This window comes from Pongo pygmaeus, chromosome 8 (genome assembly GCF_028885625.2).
Source record: "Pongo pygmaeus isolate AG05252 chromosome 8, NHGRI_mPonPyg2-v2.0_pri, whole genome shotgun sequence".
Taxonomy (NCBI): Eukaryota; Metazoa; Chordata; class Mammalia; order Primates; family Hominidae; genus Pongo; species Pongo pygmaeus.
This window is the reverse complement of record NC_072381.2, coordinates 24,321,204-24,336,283: the sequence shown is the minus strand read 5'-3', so window position 1 is coordinate 24,336,283 and position 15,080 is coordinate 24,321,204. Positions and strand designations below refer to the sequence as shown.

The 15,080-nt window shown below is 39.1% G+C and overlaps 1 protein-coding gene and 1 pseudogene across 15 annotated transcripts in view; both read right to left on the bottom strand.

The window, feature by feature from the left end:
* Nucleotides 1–15,080, bottom strand: part of KIAA1217 (KIAA1217 ortholog) — an 850,426-nt gene that overhangs the window by 392,135 nt on the left and 443,211 nt on the right. The window lies entirely within an intron of this gene.
* On the bottom strand, nt 2,436–3,378 carry LOC129044976 (nucleoporin NUP35-like; annotated as a pseudogene).

Here is a 15,080-nt window from a genome sequence, read left to right as displayed (position 1 = left end):
AAGGAGTTTACCAGAACATGTTTCCCCAAGGCTCTGAGAGCATAATCGTTAAATGGAATAGAAGGAGATAAGACCCAGCTAAATTTAAACCACGAGACTTCTCCTGAGTATAGCTGTTTCTTTAGGGAGGTAGGGCTGCTCACTCACTCCTTACAAGGATTTGATGTCTGAGGTGAGGTTATTTGCTTTTTGAAAAGTTTACAGGTAGGAAACTAAAAGCCAAGCACTCACAGAAAGTACAAATAGAATAGCTGAATTTTCAAATAAGAATTTATAGACTTGTAGGGGCCTAGTCATTAATGCTATTAAATTCAAACACTTTGGGGAATACCACTTTGGTATTTCAATTTTAGCCATAGCAAAGTCAGGAAGTGCAAAAGTTGAAGTTCTCAGGGCAAGAATAATTCATCCCTGTTACATATTTTTGACAGAATCCTTACAAGTCCCAGAAATTTGTGTCTCTAATATACTCAATTTATTCAGCTGCTTTTGCAAAAGAGGACAGCACAGTTAGCTCCTTCTGGGTGATATGGTCACATTTTCAGCCTCATTATAGGACTCTTGGCATTTAGTTTGAAAGGCCAAGAGGAAAATCCATTTGTAGAACTTCTTTAGAGAGACAGGAGCCAAAACAGAACAGGGAAACTATTGTTTTACTGTTCTCTATGGAAACACAGTGTTCAAGTTTGAAGTAACAAGGTTTTTTTCCAATTGAAAATTGAAATTAAGAAAAAATTACCATTCATATAGCATCCAAAACTTGAAATACTTAAGGATAAATTTCACAAAAGATGTGTACTGTATGTACACCGAGAGTATAAAACATGGCTTAAAAAGTTAAAGAAGTCCTAAATAAATGGAGAGATATATGCCACATTCTTAGGTTGGAAAAATTAATATTGCTAAAATATCATTTTTATCTAAATTGATGTATTCCTCAAAACATTCCAGAAGGCTTTTTTTTGGTAGAAATTGACAAGATATTATTAAATGCTTGTTAAATGATATTAAAATGCTCATTAATTGGAGAGAACCTAGAATAGCACAACGATTTTGAAAAAGAAGAGCCAAGTTAGAGAACTAACACTATCTGACGTCATGCCTTACACATTTATCGTAATCCAGACAGCATGGGATTAACAGAGAAAAGATGGGCAAATAGATCAATGGGACAGACTAGAGAATCCAAAATATACCCACACTAATATTATATAGACAACTGATTTTTGACAAAGGTACAAAGGCAATTCTATGGGGAAAAAATAAGCTTTTCAACAGTGGTTCCAGAACAATTAGATATCAAAGAAGGAAACAAACTTCAATGGGTATCTTGCACCAGATAAAAACTCTATATATATCACAGACCTAAATATGTATCATAGACACTATATATATCATAGACCTAAATGTAAAACCTAAAACTTCAAAACTTTTTTTTTTTTTTGAGAGGAGTCTCGCTCTGTCACCCAGGCTGGAGCGCAGTGGCGTGATCTCAGCTCACTGCAAGCTCCACTTCCTGGATTCACACCATTCTCCTGCCTCAGCCTCCTGAGCAGCTGGGACTACAGGGGCCTGCCACCATGCCCAGCTAATTTTTTTGTATTTTTTTTTGAGACGGGGTTTCACCGTGTTAGCCAGGATGGTCTGGATCTCTGACCTCGTGATCCGCCCACCTCGGCCTCCCAAAGTGCTGGGATTACAGGTGTGAGCCACCACCTCCGGCCTTCAAAACTATTAAAACAAATCCCAGGTGTATTTTTATACACTCATTTTTCTTAAGTGAATCCTAGGAGTGGAATTGCTGGATCATATGTGTTTAAGTTTTTAAGAAACTACCAAACTGTTGTGCAAAGTGTCCCATTTTATATTCTTTTTAAAATCATTGACAATGTTTATTATCAAGAAACTGTAGTAGTAGGTTTTTTTAAAAGAATGTTGGTTTTAGAATACACCAAGAGGACACTCTGTGACAGGACATATACAAACAAGGATAATTAAAATATTAAATACTATCTAAATTAAAATACCATAATTCAAATTGCTAATTATAATCTTTGTGTCTTGGTAGAAATAACTATAGTCCCCCTTCATGAAATTCACCCCCACCTTCTCATGAAGACTATGAAGTCTCACTACAATTTCAGTTACTTAATTTACAATAATCGATGCTGAGTTTTCTGTGTTGAAGCATGCACTGTTACAGAAAGCACAAAATTCTATTTACAGGGATTTTTAGTTTTCTTTAAAATGTATCTCAAGCATCTTTTAAAGTGCGAGCTACAGATAGGCTGTATCCTTAATGAAAAAGGCTTCTTTCTAAAAGAAGTATGAGATAACTATCCAATACTGCAGGAACGATTATATAACTAACCGAAGGAACCAGCAGCACTCTGCTAACTCTGTTTTAGTGTAGCAGCCTCCTTCTTGGTCTTCTACTACTGGCCAGACATGTACTCCATTGCTTTGGATACAAGATTTTCATTTGTCAGAAATAACCTGATAATCACCAGTAGAAGCTTTGTATGCTGTAGCAAGAGTTCTCATGGCAGAAATCCTAGGAGTACTTCTAGGTTGTGCTGGAGTACCTAAAGTTTTGATTGATGGTGTAAAGGCGAAAGATGGAGATGATAAAGCACGTCTGTCAGTGCTTCCCATTACACTTTAGTCAATACACCAATCATGATGAATTCTCTAAAAATCCTCCCATCTTTGGTTAAGGCTTTCCGAGCCTGCAGTTTAGACTGATAATGAATATACATTCAATTTCCTGTGTTAGACATCACGTGTTTTAAGATATTCCCATACTGTGCAAATTGTAATAATATATAGGAAGCAGAGGCTTGAGAAAACCCAAACACAGTCACCCAAGTGTCATCAAGGTGATCTTCTGAAGTCAAAGAATCTCCTTGAGTATAAAAAGGATCCAACTGGGAAGGAGATAATGTCATCTTTCATGGCTGACCGATATTTGCTGGACTAAACATACTTTGCCCTGTTCCAGGAGTTGATGTAACTCCAGTAAGAGGACTCTGCATTATGAAATGTTTGGCTGTCTTCTTGAAGTTAAAGGTGCTGATCCAAGTCCCAGGCTAGAAATGTCATCATATATACTTCTAACTTGTGGAGCGCCACTTTTATCTTTCCGAGCTAGTACAACTGGTTGTGGTGGTGACCGACCTGCAAGTAAAGGTGATCTCATTTCCACTACTCCTACCGAAGGGCCATTAATTGATCGAGGTTGAGGAGTCACCAGAGCTGGAAAATTCCACATTCAAAATCCAGGTTAAGAACCAGGCATTAACTCCTGGCTTTGGAGTTGAAGCCAGCATCATGGGTTCAGATCTTAATGTGGGCACCTGGAACTGCAAAGGCTGCCATTACATCAGCAACTTCTATTTTATATTCTTAGAAATAGCATATGAGAGTACCAGTTGCTCTACTTCGTCACCAACACTTGGTATAATCAGTCTTTTTAATTTTAGCCATACTGAGAGTTATAATCTCATTAATTTGCATTCCCTTAATAAAAAACTATGTTGAAAATTTTTTTGTGTGTGCTAATTTGCCATCCTTGTATCTTCTTCCAGATATATCTTCACAAATCTCGGGTATACTAGAAGAAAACGGGGGAGAAAATCTTTGTGACCTTGGGTCAAGGAAAGATTTCCTAGATATGATGCCAAAACCAAAATCCAGAAAAGAACAAATTGACTTCATCAAAATGTAAAACTTCTGCTCTCTAAAAGACACTGTTAAGAGAACAAGAAGACAAGCCAGAGACTGGGAAAAATTCTTTGCAAAACACACATCTGATAAAGGACTTGCATCTAGAATAGAAAAAGAGCTTTCAAATTTCAACAATAAGAAAACAAGCAACCCAATAAAGAAGTATACAAGGGATTTCTATGGATACATCTGAAAGATTAAAGGATGGCAAATTAGCACACAAAAAATATTCAACAAAATTGTTCATTAAGGGCATGCAAATTAATGAGACTGTAGCTCTTAGAATGGCTAAAATTAAAAAGACTAATCATACCAAAGGCTGGTAAGGAAGTGGAACAACTGGTACTTTCATATGCTATTGTTAAGAATGTGAAATGGACAAGCACTTTGGGCAACAGTTTGGTAGTTTCTTAAAAACTGAAACACATACTTACTATATGATCCAGAAATTCCACTCCTAGGATTTATTCAAGAAAAATGAGTGTTTAAAAGTGTACTTGAGATGTGCTTTAATCAGGTATGTGAAGACATGCAGACACAGAAATGATTGTTGTCAAAGAAGTTGTTTTACTCACAGTTCCCTAGAAATGGGAGGCATGACACTCAAAGAGGCCACATGAGCAAGCACCAGGTCAGTCCTGAGTAAGAAGAGCCAGGGGAAAACATGAGCCTTTATGTGGTTTCTACAGGAAGGAATGTGTGAGGCAGGATAAGAAGAATAAATGAGCTTAGGATTGGCTAGTTTGAATAGTTTCAGCCTGCTCTAGGGTGTAGAGATTGCCCCTAGTTTTCTGGTACTCAGCCCTGGGTGATTAGGGAAGGTGCATAGTGGCCCAGAGTGTAAGCGTCTGATCAAAGAGGCAGTGGGGGATTCCAGGCTCTGGACTGGTTAGTTTACGTATAAAAGTGATATCGGCAGGTGAGTCTTGTTACCTTTAGGAACTGGCTTACCCTGGGAGAGGCAATGTCTCTAAGATCAGCAAGGTTTCAAATGTCAAAATATCAGAAACACATGATTAATACAGAATTCTATCTCTATATAGAAACTTTATGTGAATGTTCATATTGGCTTTATCTGCAATGGCCCCAAACTGGAAACAAACCAAATATACGTCAACAGTTAAATGGATAAACAGATCATGGCATATCCAAACAATAGGCTACTATTCAACAGTAAAAAGAAATGAATTATTGATCCCTGCAAAAATGTAGATGAATCTCAAAATAATTATGCTGGTTGAAAAAGGGAGACAAAAATGGAGTATGTATGATATCATTTACTCTAGAAAATGCAAGCTAATTTGTAGTAACAGAACACAGATCAGTTGATGGCCTGGTGATGAGGTATGATGGAGAAAAACATCAAAAATGGGTGATGGGTTTGTCATTATTTTGATTGTGGTGATAGTTTCATGGTATATACATATGTTGAGGTTTATCAAATGGGAAAATTTAAATGGGTGCAGTTACTAAAGGTATAAATGTGTGCATTTATACTTCAAATAAGCTATTTAAAACAACTGCTTGTCAAGGGAATATTTTATTTCCCAGTCTCTGAAGTTATCTAATCAGAATAAACTCTTAGCTCAACTTCAGGTCACAGAGTGGCCCAAATGATCCCCAGAGATAGTTGCAAACCCAACATTTTTTTTATTCCAAGACAGAGTCTCGCTGTGTCGCCCAGTCTAGAGTGTAGCGGCTTGATCTTGGCTCACTGCAACTTCCACCTCCCATGTTCAAACAATTCTCCCTGCCTCAGCCTCCTGAATAGCTGGGATTACAGGTGCCTGCCACCGAGCCCAGGTAATTTTTGTATTTTTTAGTAGAGACAGGGTTTCATCATGTTGGCCAGGCTGGTCTTGAACTCCTGACCTCAGGTGATCCGCCCACCTCGGCCTCCTAAAGTGCTGGGATTATAGGCATGAGCCACTGCACCCGGCTCCCAGCATTTTTTGAGAAGCAAATTGGTCTCAAAATTAGTAATCTTGGGTCTTGGTTCCAGCTATGCCATTGATTTGCTGTGTCATTTTAGGCAAATCATTCAATTCCTCCAGACCTCAGTTTTCTTGTGTATAATATGAATATGTGGAACTTAGATGTTCTCTAAGTACTTGTCATTTCTCAACTGTGGATCCAGCACCACTAACTAGGGTTCTGTGGATCTATCCAAGTTGCCCAGCTCAGAGAGTTTCACATAACCCCTGATCCTATCTCCAGTTATGGACAGCCATTTGTCAAGGGCAAAAAGGAAAGGAGGCAGGAGCAGGTTAAAAGGAGTTGTTTGGGAGTGCACTAAGTGTTTAAAAAAAATTATTGTGGTAAAATACATACACCATAACATTTATCATCATAATCATTTTTAAGCATACAGTGCAGTGCCTTAAGTACTTTCACACTGATCTGCAAACATCGCCATCACCTATCTCCAGAACTCTTTTTATCTTGCAACACTGGAACTCTGTATGCATTAAACACTAACTCCCCATTCCCTTTTCCCCAGACACCTGGCTACCACCCTTCTACTTTCCTTTTTTTTTTTTTTTTGACATGGAGTCTCACTCTGTTGCCCAGGCTGGAGTGCAGGGGCACAATCTTGGCTCACTGCAACCTTTGCCTCCCAGGTGAAAGCAATTCTCCTGCCTCAAGGAGTATTCTCTATTCTGATTAGATAACTTCAGAGACTGGTAAATAAAATATTCCCTAAGTAGCTGGGACTACAGGCACACACAACCATGCCCAGCTAATTTTTGTATTTTTTAGTAGAGACAGGATTTCACCATGTTAGCCAGGAAAGTCTCGAACTCCTGACCTAAGGTGATCTACTTTCCTCGGCCTCCCAAAGTGCTGGGATTATAGGGGTGAGTCACCATGCTTGGCCTCTCCTTTCTACTTTCTATCTCTATGAATTTGGCTACTCCGGGTACTTCATGTATGCAGCATCACACAATGCACTAAGTGCTTTTATATTATCTTATTTAATCCTTCCAGTAAGTCAGGAAGTAAGAATTATCCTCTTCATCATTATTTATATTTTTATTTTCTTTTAGACAGAGTCTCATTCTGTCACCCAGGCTAGAGTGCAGTGGCGTGATCACAGCTCACTGCAGCCTCAAAATCCTAGGCTCAAGCAATCCTCATACCTCAGCCTCCTGAGAAGCTGGGTCACAGGCATGTGTCACCACATCTGGCTACTTTTTTAAAAAGATTATTTTTTGTAGAGACAGAGTCTTACTCTGTTGCCCAGATTGGTCTTGAACTCCTGGGCTCAAGTGATCCTCCTGCCTCACCCTCCCGAAGTGCTGAGATTACAGGCATAAGCCCGGGGGAATTATCTTTTTAAAAAATACCAAAAAGATGAAGAAACTAAGGCTTTGATGGGAAGCTGTATATCATACAACTAAGAGTCACTGGCCCAGGAGTGACACGTAGGTTAACTGCTTCCAAAGCCCTGAAACTTCCATTACTGTAATTCAACAACAATGCATTTAATGAGAAAGCAGTGATCTAGCAAAGAGATAACAGAAGTTTGAGAACAATATACAGGTCAGTGGAATTCATTCAACTCTCAGCCTTGACTGGATTATTATAGGCTGCTTAAAACCTTAGTAGCTCAGTCTCCGGCTGTCTATAAATTATGTGTATGCGTACGTTAGTAAGAACGAAGTTACACAAGGTACCTTCTTAAAACCAAGGTGAAATAAAAATGAGTTAGATCAAATGTGTAAAGCTCCAAGTGCCTTCTGAAAGACATATGGTACCATGTAACCACAGAACATGTTTTTATTACTTCCAATGTTTAGAGTTAAATGTCTCTTGAAAACACAGAATAAGATTCCAGACAGACATAACCACAAGTGGTGTTCTTACCCTCAAAAGTATAAACTAACCCTTCCCGGCTGCTGTCTCAGCTGTTGGTGAATCCTAGGGTGTAGGAATTTGCAACCCTTAATGTTATATGAAGGGTTATTTGCTTCCAAGACCAGCTGTAGCTAATCAACTCAGGAGCGAAACAGACAGCCCCACAGTCAGACTTCATGGTAAAAAGGATAGAACTCATGTGATGTGCAAACTGACCTAAGGCTAGTAGTTCATGAATTTGACAGTAGGCTCTAAAGCTGGAGAACAGAGGATTTGCACCCAGCAGGCACTGTTCTGAATAGGTTCTTCTTGTAGACTTTCTAGGATTTTGTTGCATACAAGACTGTTATTACATTTATTCTTAACTTCAGAATGAGTGGATTTTGTTGCTCTTCTATATTAGTCATTTAAGACTTATGTATTCCTGATTAAAGCAAGCATTCCGCCATATCTAGGAGCAGATTGTTTTTAGTAAGAAAAAAATTCAACCTTAGAGTTTTCCCTTTATAGTGAAAGATTTAGTGTTGCTTTTAAAATAAATCAGCACAATCTTTCTTTACAAAGAGTTTTATTCTTTTAAGGGAATAGAAAGTACAAGATAGTAAAGTTTATTTACGTGTTAGACAATGGATAGAAAAGATGTAATATGTTCTGCCCTATTTAGTCCAAAGAGAGAATTACTGGATATAGAGGGAGATTTAGAAATCTCACAGAAGTAACATAATCTCTGCTTTGTCGAGACCATCATCACACTTAAAGCCACTGCCTCTTTCTGTGTACTTCATGCATAAAGAGATAAAATGCTATTTCACAAAATAAGAATATTTTGTAATTCATTAACTTTCAGTTTGGACACATGACAAATATTTTACATACTGATTCACACGGAAAGGTTTTTAAAAGGCTAAGTACTTAGCCAGTAAATGAGAAGGAAAGGAAATGGAGATAAAACAGGCGCTCAATCTGTATCTGTGGATATTTACTACAATAAGAACATTTTATTTTTATAGCACATTGCTACCATTTGCAATCTGGGCATTTACAGCAAATGTAGACTAGTCAAACCAGAGTTTAAAATACATAAAACTACATCAGGAAAAAATCATACGCTCGCTGCATGAATACTAAATGCTGAGCTACAGAAAAAGAGAGAGGTTATTGCCCATATCTAAGAACCAAAGCATTCTTAAGATAGTGGAGGCGAAAAAGAAGGAGAGAGCCATGCAGGGAGGGAGGGAGGGGGGAAGGGAGGAAGGAAAACTAGAATGTTAGGTCTGACCTATGGTCACAAAACTTAACTACTCTGGTTAACAACAAGAAACTTACCTTTGGATATTCAAACATGAAACTTAAATGGCTGGGAAGAGTACAGATAGAGCATCGAAAGGATTTGGAATTAGATGAGATTCATATCATAGCTTTGCCACTAACAAGCTGTGTGATCTTGGGTAAACCACTCACCCCGTCTGGCCCTCAGTTCTCTAACCTGTAAAATGAGGGGATTGGTTAAATCCTCCCCCTAAGTCTATGTAGCTGTGAAAGGCTATGATTCTCTAATAAAGTAACACAAAGAGCCAGTGGTGCATCTAGCAAGGGGCCTTCCATGTTACCACTCAGCAAAATTCAGGGAGGGATTTCAGCAGGGAGGAAAGCGGCCATACTCTTTCTTGAGCTAAGAGAGCATTCTCTCTCCAGAGAGACCTCAAGTCCTTCTGAATTCTTACGAATCAACTCTGAAGCACACACACACCTAGAGTACATTAATTCCTACAACAATGTGTATGATGTGGCTGGAACATCCTTCCTCCAGCGCCTGTCATAGAACCTTGAACCATGCCCGATGCATGCTAGATACTCAGTGAATGAACTCCAGGAAAATCTCTCCTCTGGTCAGCTTCTATGCCTGCCCAGCATAAGTGCCCATGGGTTAGTTTCTTAGTCTCTTAAAACCTCAGTCTCCTTATCCTTAATCATGACAGTTGCTAACTCTAAATTTTTAAAATAAAGATTCAATGAGATAAAATATGTGAAATTCAGTCCAAGCAGCCCAACTACTGTGAAATGAAGCATGTGATGTCTGGCTTTAATAAGTTCTTCCCCCACCGTCTACACCCAAAAAGTAAATGAACAACAGGAGAAGCGCATATTCCTATACTTACTTGCAGCAATTGGCTCAGATGCACCTCCCGCCCCTGACTCTACTATCCTTCCCTGCTCAGCAACTAGCACACCTGGCCTCTGTTCCTCCAGCTTTGTCTCCCAGAACGAGAGTCAGATTTCAGCTTCTCTAGCCCCCTAAGTCTCATTCTCAGGCATATCCTACTCCTGGTCACTTAGGATAACATTCCTTTCCATTTCAGGTGTGAACTGGAATTTTCAAGGATGACAGCCAGGAGCATGTTGCCTCAGTACCCCCTGGGGAAGAATAACTAACCCTCTTCAGTTCCAGTGATTGAGACTGTCATGGGAAAATTATGCTCTTTAATGAACTTCAGCTCTATCAGATAATTCAGCTACTGAGAAGGAAGCCACACAGAAGCTAGAGATGGTGGGAGGAGGGGAGATTCCTAATGAGGACTTCAGGGATCCCAGATGCAGCCATGCCTGATGCTGATGTGTCCTTGGCTATTTTACTGCATATCCAGTTGATTATCTATAAACTCCTACCCCAAGCCAATTTATTTCGATTTCTGTCCTGACAAGTGAGAGCTCTAATACTTAAACTTTATCAGGACAATTGAAAGAATAGAAGAAGGGAGGGAGGGAATGGTAGGCTTGGAAATCAGTACTCCTCCAGGATGGCTTCAAAACAAACCCTTCTGCTCCTGCAGACCTTCTCTGGTCTGGCCCACACTCCACAGTGAGACAGAATCAGACCAGTCTCTGGAGGTATGAAGGTAAGATGATCATTCTCTTAAACGGATTTTCAATGATGGTTCTCTTTTTAAATATGGTCACACTGGTTGACAAGGTCTTACTGCCTTCTAACAAGCTAGGCACAGTGGCTCACGCCTGTAATCCCAGCACTTTGGGAGGCTGAGGTGGGTGGATCATGAAGTCAGGAGTTCAAGACCAGCTTGGCCAACATGGTGAAACCCCATCTCTACTAAAAATACAAAATTATCCAGGCATGGTGGCGTGTGCCTGTATTTCCAGCTACGCGGAAGGCTGAGGGAGGAGAATCACTTGAACCCAGGAGACAGAGGTTGCAGTGAGCTGAGATGACGCCATTGCACTCCAGCCTGGGCAACAAAAGTTTAACTCCATCTCAAAAAAAGAAAAAGAAAAAAGAAAAATACAGAACATCTTTTAGTTCTGTTTTAAGCTTTATTGTTTTTCCTTTCACATCTGGCTCAATTTTATATCATTTTATTGTCTTCTGGTTCTTATTGCTCCTTTTGTTTAAAAAAAAAACTTGCTATATAATAGTTGCACTTATTTTGGGGGTATTGTGACATTTTGATATATATATATACAATGTGTAATGATTAAATCAGGGTAACTGGGATATGCATCACCTCAAATATTTATCTCTTTTGTGTTGGGAACATCACAAATATTTCTTGTAGCTATTTTGAAATATAAATTATTTGCTATAACTTCTCTTCTGTCTCTTCTGTACTATTGAGTACTAGATCGTGTTCCTTCTAGCTAACTGTATTTGTGTACTCCTTAACTTCCCTTCATCCTTCTCCCATTTTTAGTTTTATTTAAAATAAAAACTTGTCTATTTTTTTTTCTTATTTCTAGCCACTTCAGATGCACACACACAACATCTGATGCCTGTTGATGAACAAGCTGCCTCTATTTTCTTACATTAAAAAAAAAATAGGGCCAGGCCTGGAGGCTTATGCCTGTAATCCCAACACTTTGGGAGGCCGAGGTGGGTGGATCCCTCGAGGTCAGGAGTTCGAGACCAGCCTGGTCAACATGGGTGAAACCCGTCTCTACTAAAAGTACAAAAAAAAATTAGTCGGGCATGGTGGCAAACACCTGTAATCCCAGCTACTTGGTAGGCTGAGGCAGGAGAATTGCTTAAACCCGGGAGGCAGAGGTTGCAGTTAGCAGAGATTGTGTGACTGCATTCCAGCCTGGGTGACAGAGTGAGACTCTGCCTTAAAAAACAAAAAAACAAAAAACAAAAAACTGTTCTTCGGGAGGAAAAAAATTGTTGTTTATATTATACTCTTCTATAAACTGTCAGTTCTATCAAATAATTCATATATTTCTGTAAAATTCAGGAAACTTTAACTGTGATTCCATAGGGAATGGGACGTCAGGCAGTAAGCAGAGGTCAGGCCAACACCAAGATTCTCACCTCAACACAGAATGAGCTTATCTGTTGTCAACAAAAAGTAAAAACCTCACAGAAGTTTCCATATCATTTTAAGATATGTAGCATGGATTAAGATCTGAGGATCAGGAATGAATATGGTATAGAAACAGAAACATATATTCAGATTAAAAAATAATATACATCTATCTTTCCCCAAAACAATTAAAGATGTGTTAGTCCATTTTGCATTGCTATAAAGGAATACTTGAGACTGGGTAATTTGTAAAAAAACAGAGGGCTTATTTGGGTGATGGTTCTGCAAGCTGTACAAGCATGGCACCAGTATCTGTGAAGCTTCTGGTGAGGCCTCAGGAAGCTTACAATCAAGGCAGAAGGCACAGGGGAAGCCGGCATATCACATGATGAGAGAGGGAGCAAGAAGAGAGTGAGGAGGCAGTGTCAAGCTCCTTTAAACAATCATCTCTTGTGGGAACTTACAGCAAGAACTAAATCAATCATTACCATGGGAATAGCGCCAAACTATTCATGAGGGATCCACTCCAATGACCCAGTCACCTCCCACCAGGCCCCACCTCCAACCCTGGGGATTACATTTCAACATGAGATTTGGAGGGAACAAACATTCAAACCATATCAATAAGTAAATGGAAAAAAAACACTAAGCTTAACTTTAGGTTTTTTTTTTTTAACTTTACAAAACTGTATCTTTCTATTTACATGTAAAAGATGAGCATCAGAAGTAGCAATTCTTCTACATAATACTACATAAGTGATCCATAAAACTCGGTTCAATTTGTGCAAGAAAAATTTTAAATCTATTCATAGTAATGAATGCAGTAGTTAAGAATGCAAAATAGTTTCGGTAATTTAAAACCTTTAGGGAGAAATATCCATATATGGCTTTTATTCAAAGGCAACCTATTTTTAGAAAACAGGAGAAAAAACCTTTTGCCTCTTTTGGACTTATATGCTCAAAAGTGACCATACTTAAAACAATATTCTAACCTTATATTTTAAAAAGCAGTGGTTTGGTAATACATGCACTAAGTTTAATAGCTTTTATTTTGAATCTTGCGAAGTACATAATTGAAAATGTAAATCTAGATACAGAGTAGAAAGTTCATTTTTCTTTTCTTTTCTCTTTCTTTTTTTTCTTTTTTTTGAGACAGAGTATCACTTTGTTGCCCAGGCTGGAGTGCAGTGGCATGATCTTGGGTCACTGCAACCTCTGCCTCCCAGGTTCAAGCGATTCTCCTGCATCAGCCTCCAGTTGAGATTACAGGCACGTGCTACCACACCTGGCTAATTTAGTGGAGACTGGATTTTGTCATGTTGGCCAGGCTGGTCTCAAATCCCTGATCTCAGATGATCCGCCGGCCTCGGCCTCCCAAAGTGTTGGGATTACAGGCATGAGCCACTGTGCCTGGCCAACAGTTCATTTTTCAAATAACTAATGATTTTACTTAGCACACATTTCTGACATTGTGGCTATTTTACCACAATTTAGACATAGCACATCTGTTGGACAATCTATTCTCTAAAACTCAGATATATTAACCGGCCTCTTCAAAGAATTCTCAAAGTGGTGCTTTCAAGGTTAGGAAAGGCTCTCTAAACATTGACAATACAGATCACTTTAAAAGAGGTTTTCTTTTCCTATGAAACAAAATGTGTTTAGGGAAATAAAGACAATCTACTCTTCACTCTCCCTTGTCCCCACTGAACTGCAAAAATAAAAATATTACATTTTCAAACTGTCAAAAGAAAATAAGAAGACTTCGTTGATGTCTGCAATGAAAACATGGTAGAAAAGAGCAATGTGTTCCGTATTTATCAACCAGCAGAAGCTATTACCCAAACCATTCTAGATTCACAGAGAAAAGGTAATTAAAACTGCAAATCCTGGGGCCTCACCAAATCATTTGAATTTTGAACTGGAATCAGAATCTCTGGGAACTTTTTTTTTTTAACAAAAACAAAAACATGTTCTTTAAGTGATTCTTAGGAACACGGAAATGTGCGAGTAACAGAGCATGATGTTGAAGATACGATAAATGCTCAAACCTCTCTGGAAGGACCAAATATTTTCCAAGACACTTTCTCTTTGACTTTCTCTTCCTCTCCTGTTTTGTGACTGCTTTGTCTCTCCATATTTGGGAGATGGGGTAGAGGGACATTTGGGAGGTGGAAAGGTGGATTATCCTAGCCTGTCTCCTTCCATCAGCACAGCAGACAAAGGTTGGGCCTATTGCGTTCTCCTTGGACATTTCTTTTTTCTTTTCGAGACAGGGTCTCTCTGTGTCGTTTCAGCTGGTGTGCAGTGGTGCGACCACCGCTCACTGCAGCCTTGACCTTCTGGGCTCAAGTGATCCTCCCACCTCCGTCTCCTGAGCTGGGACTGCAGGCGTGTTCCACCATACCTGGCTAACTTCTGTATTTTTTGTAGAGCTGGGGTTTCGTCATGTTGCCCAGGCTGGCTTGCTGGACATTTCAATCAGGGTCTTAATAAATGCTTGATGATAATTAAATTGTGTCCAATTAAGGACTCAGTTTCTTTGCAGATCAAATTGATGGCTCTGGTGCCTGGATTCTCTCCCAGATATTAAATAGTAAAAATAACTTTATCAAGAGGATATTTCTTCATATGCTTCATATAACTTAAAAACTTAGAATGAGCAACTTCTGAAGTTTCTTCAGGTGACCAAATGCTTTGAGGGAAACTAAAAAAATACAAAGAAAAGCATGCAGGGAGATTATTTATGTAACCCTTTTGTATCTTTCTGAGCAAATGTGATTAATTCAATATGAAACGGTTGATCCTTACTACAAGTAGGTTCTTTTTTCCCTTTTATCAGGTACATGTGAAGTTTCTTACAAAGCCAAAAAAGAAATTATTTGGCTGGTTATTCAGCGTGATGGTTAATATTGAGTGTCAACTTGATTGGATTGAAGGATGCAAAGTATTGTTCCTGAGTGTGTCTGTGAGTGTTGCCAAAGGAGATTAACAGTTGAGTCAATGGACTTGGGAGAGGCAGAACCACCCTCAATCTGGATGGGCACCATCTAATCAGCTGGCAGCATGGCTAGAATAAAGCAGGCAGAAGAGAGTAGAAGGACTTGATTGTTGAGTCTTCTGGCCTTCATCTTTCTTCCGTGCTTAACGCTTCCTGCCCTCAAACATCAGACTCCAAGTTTTTCA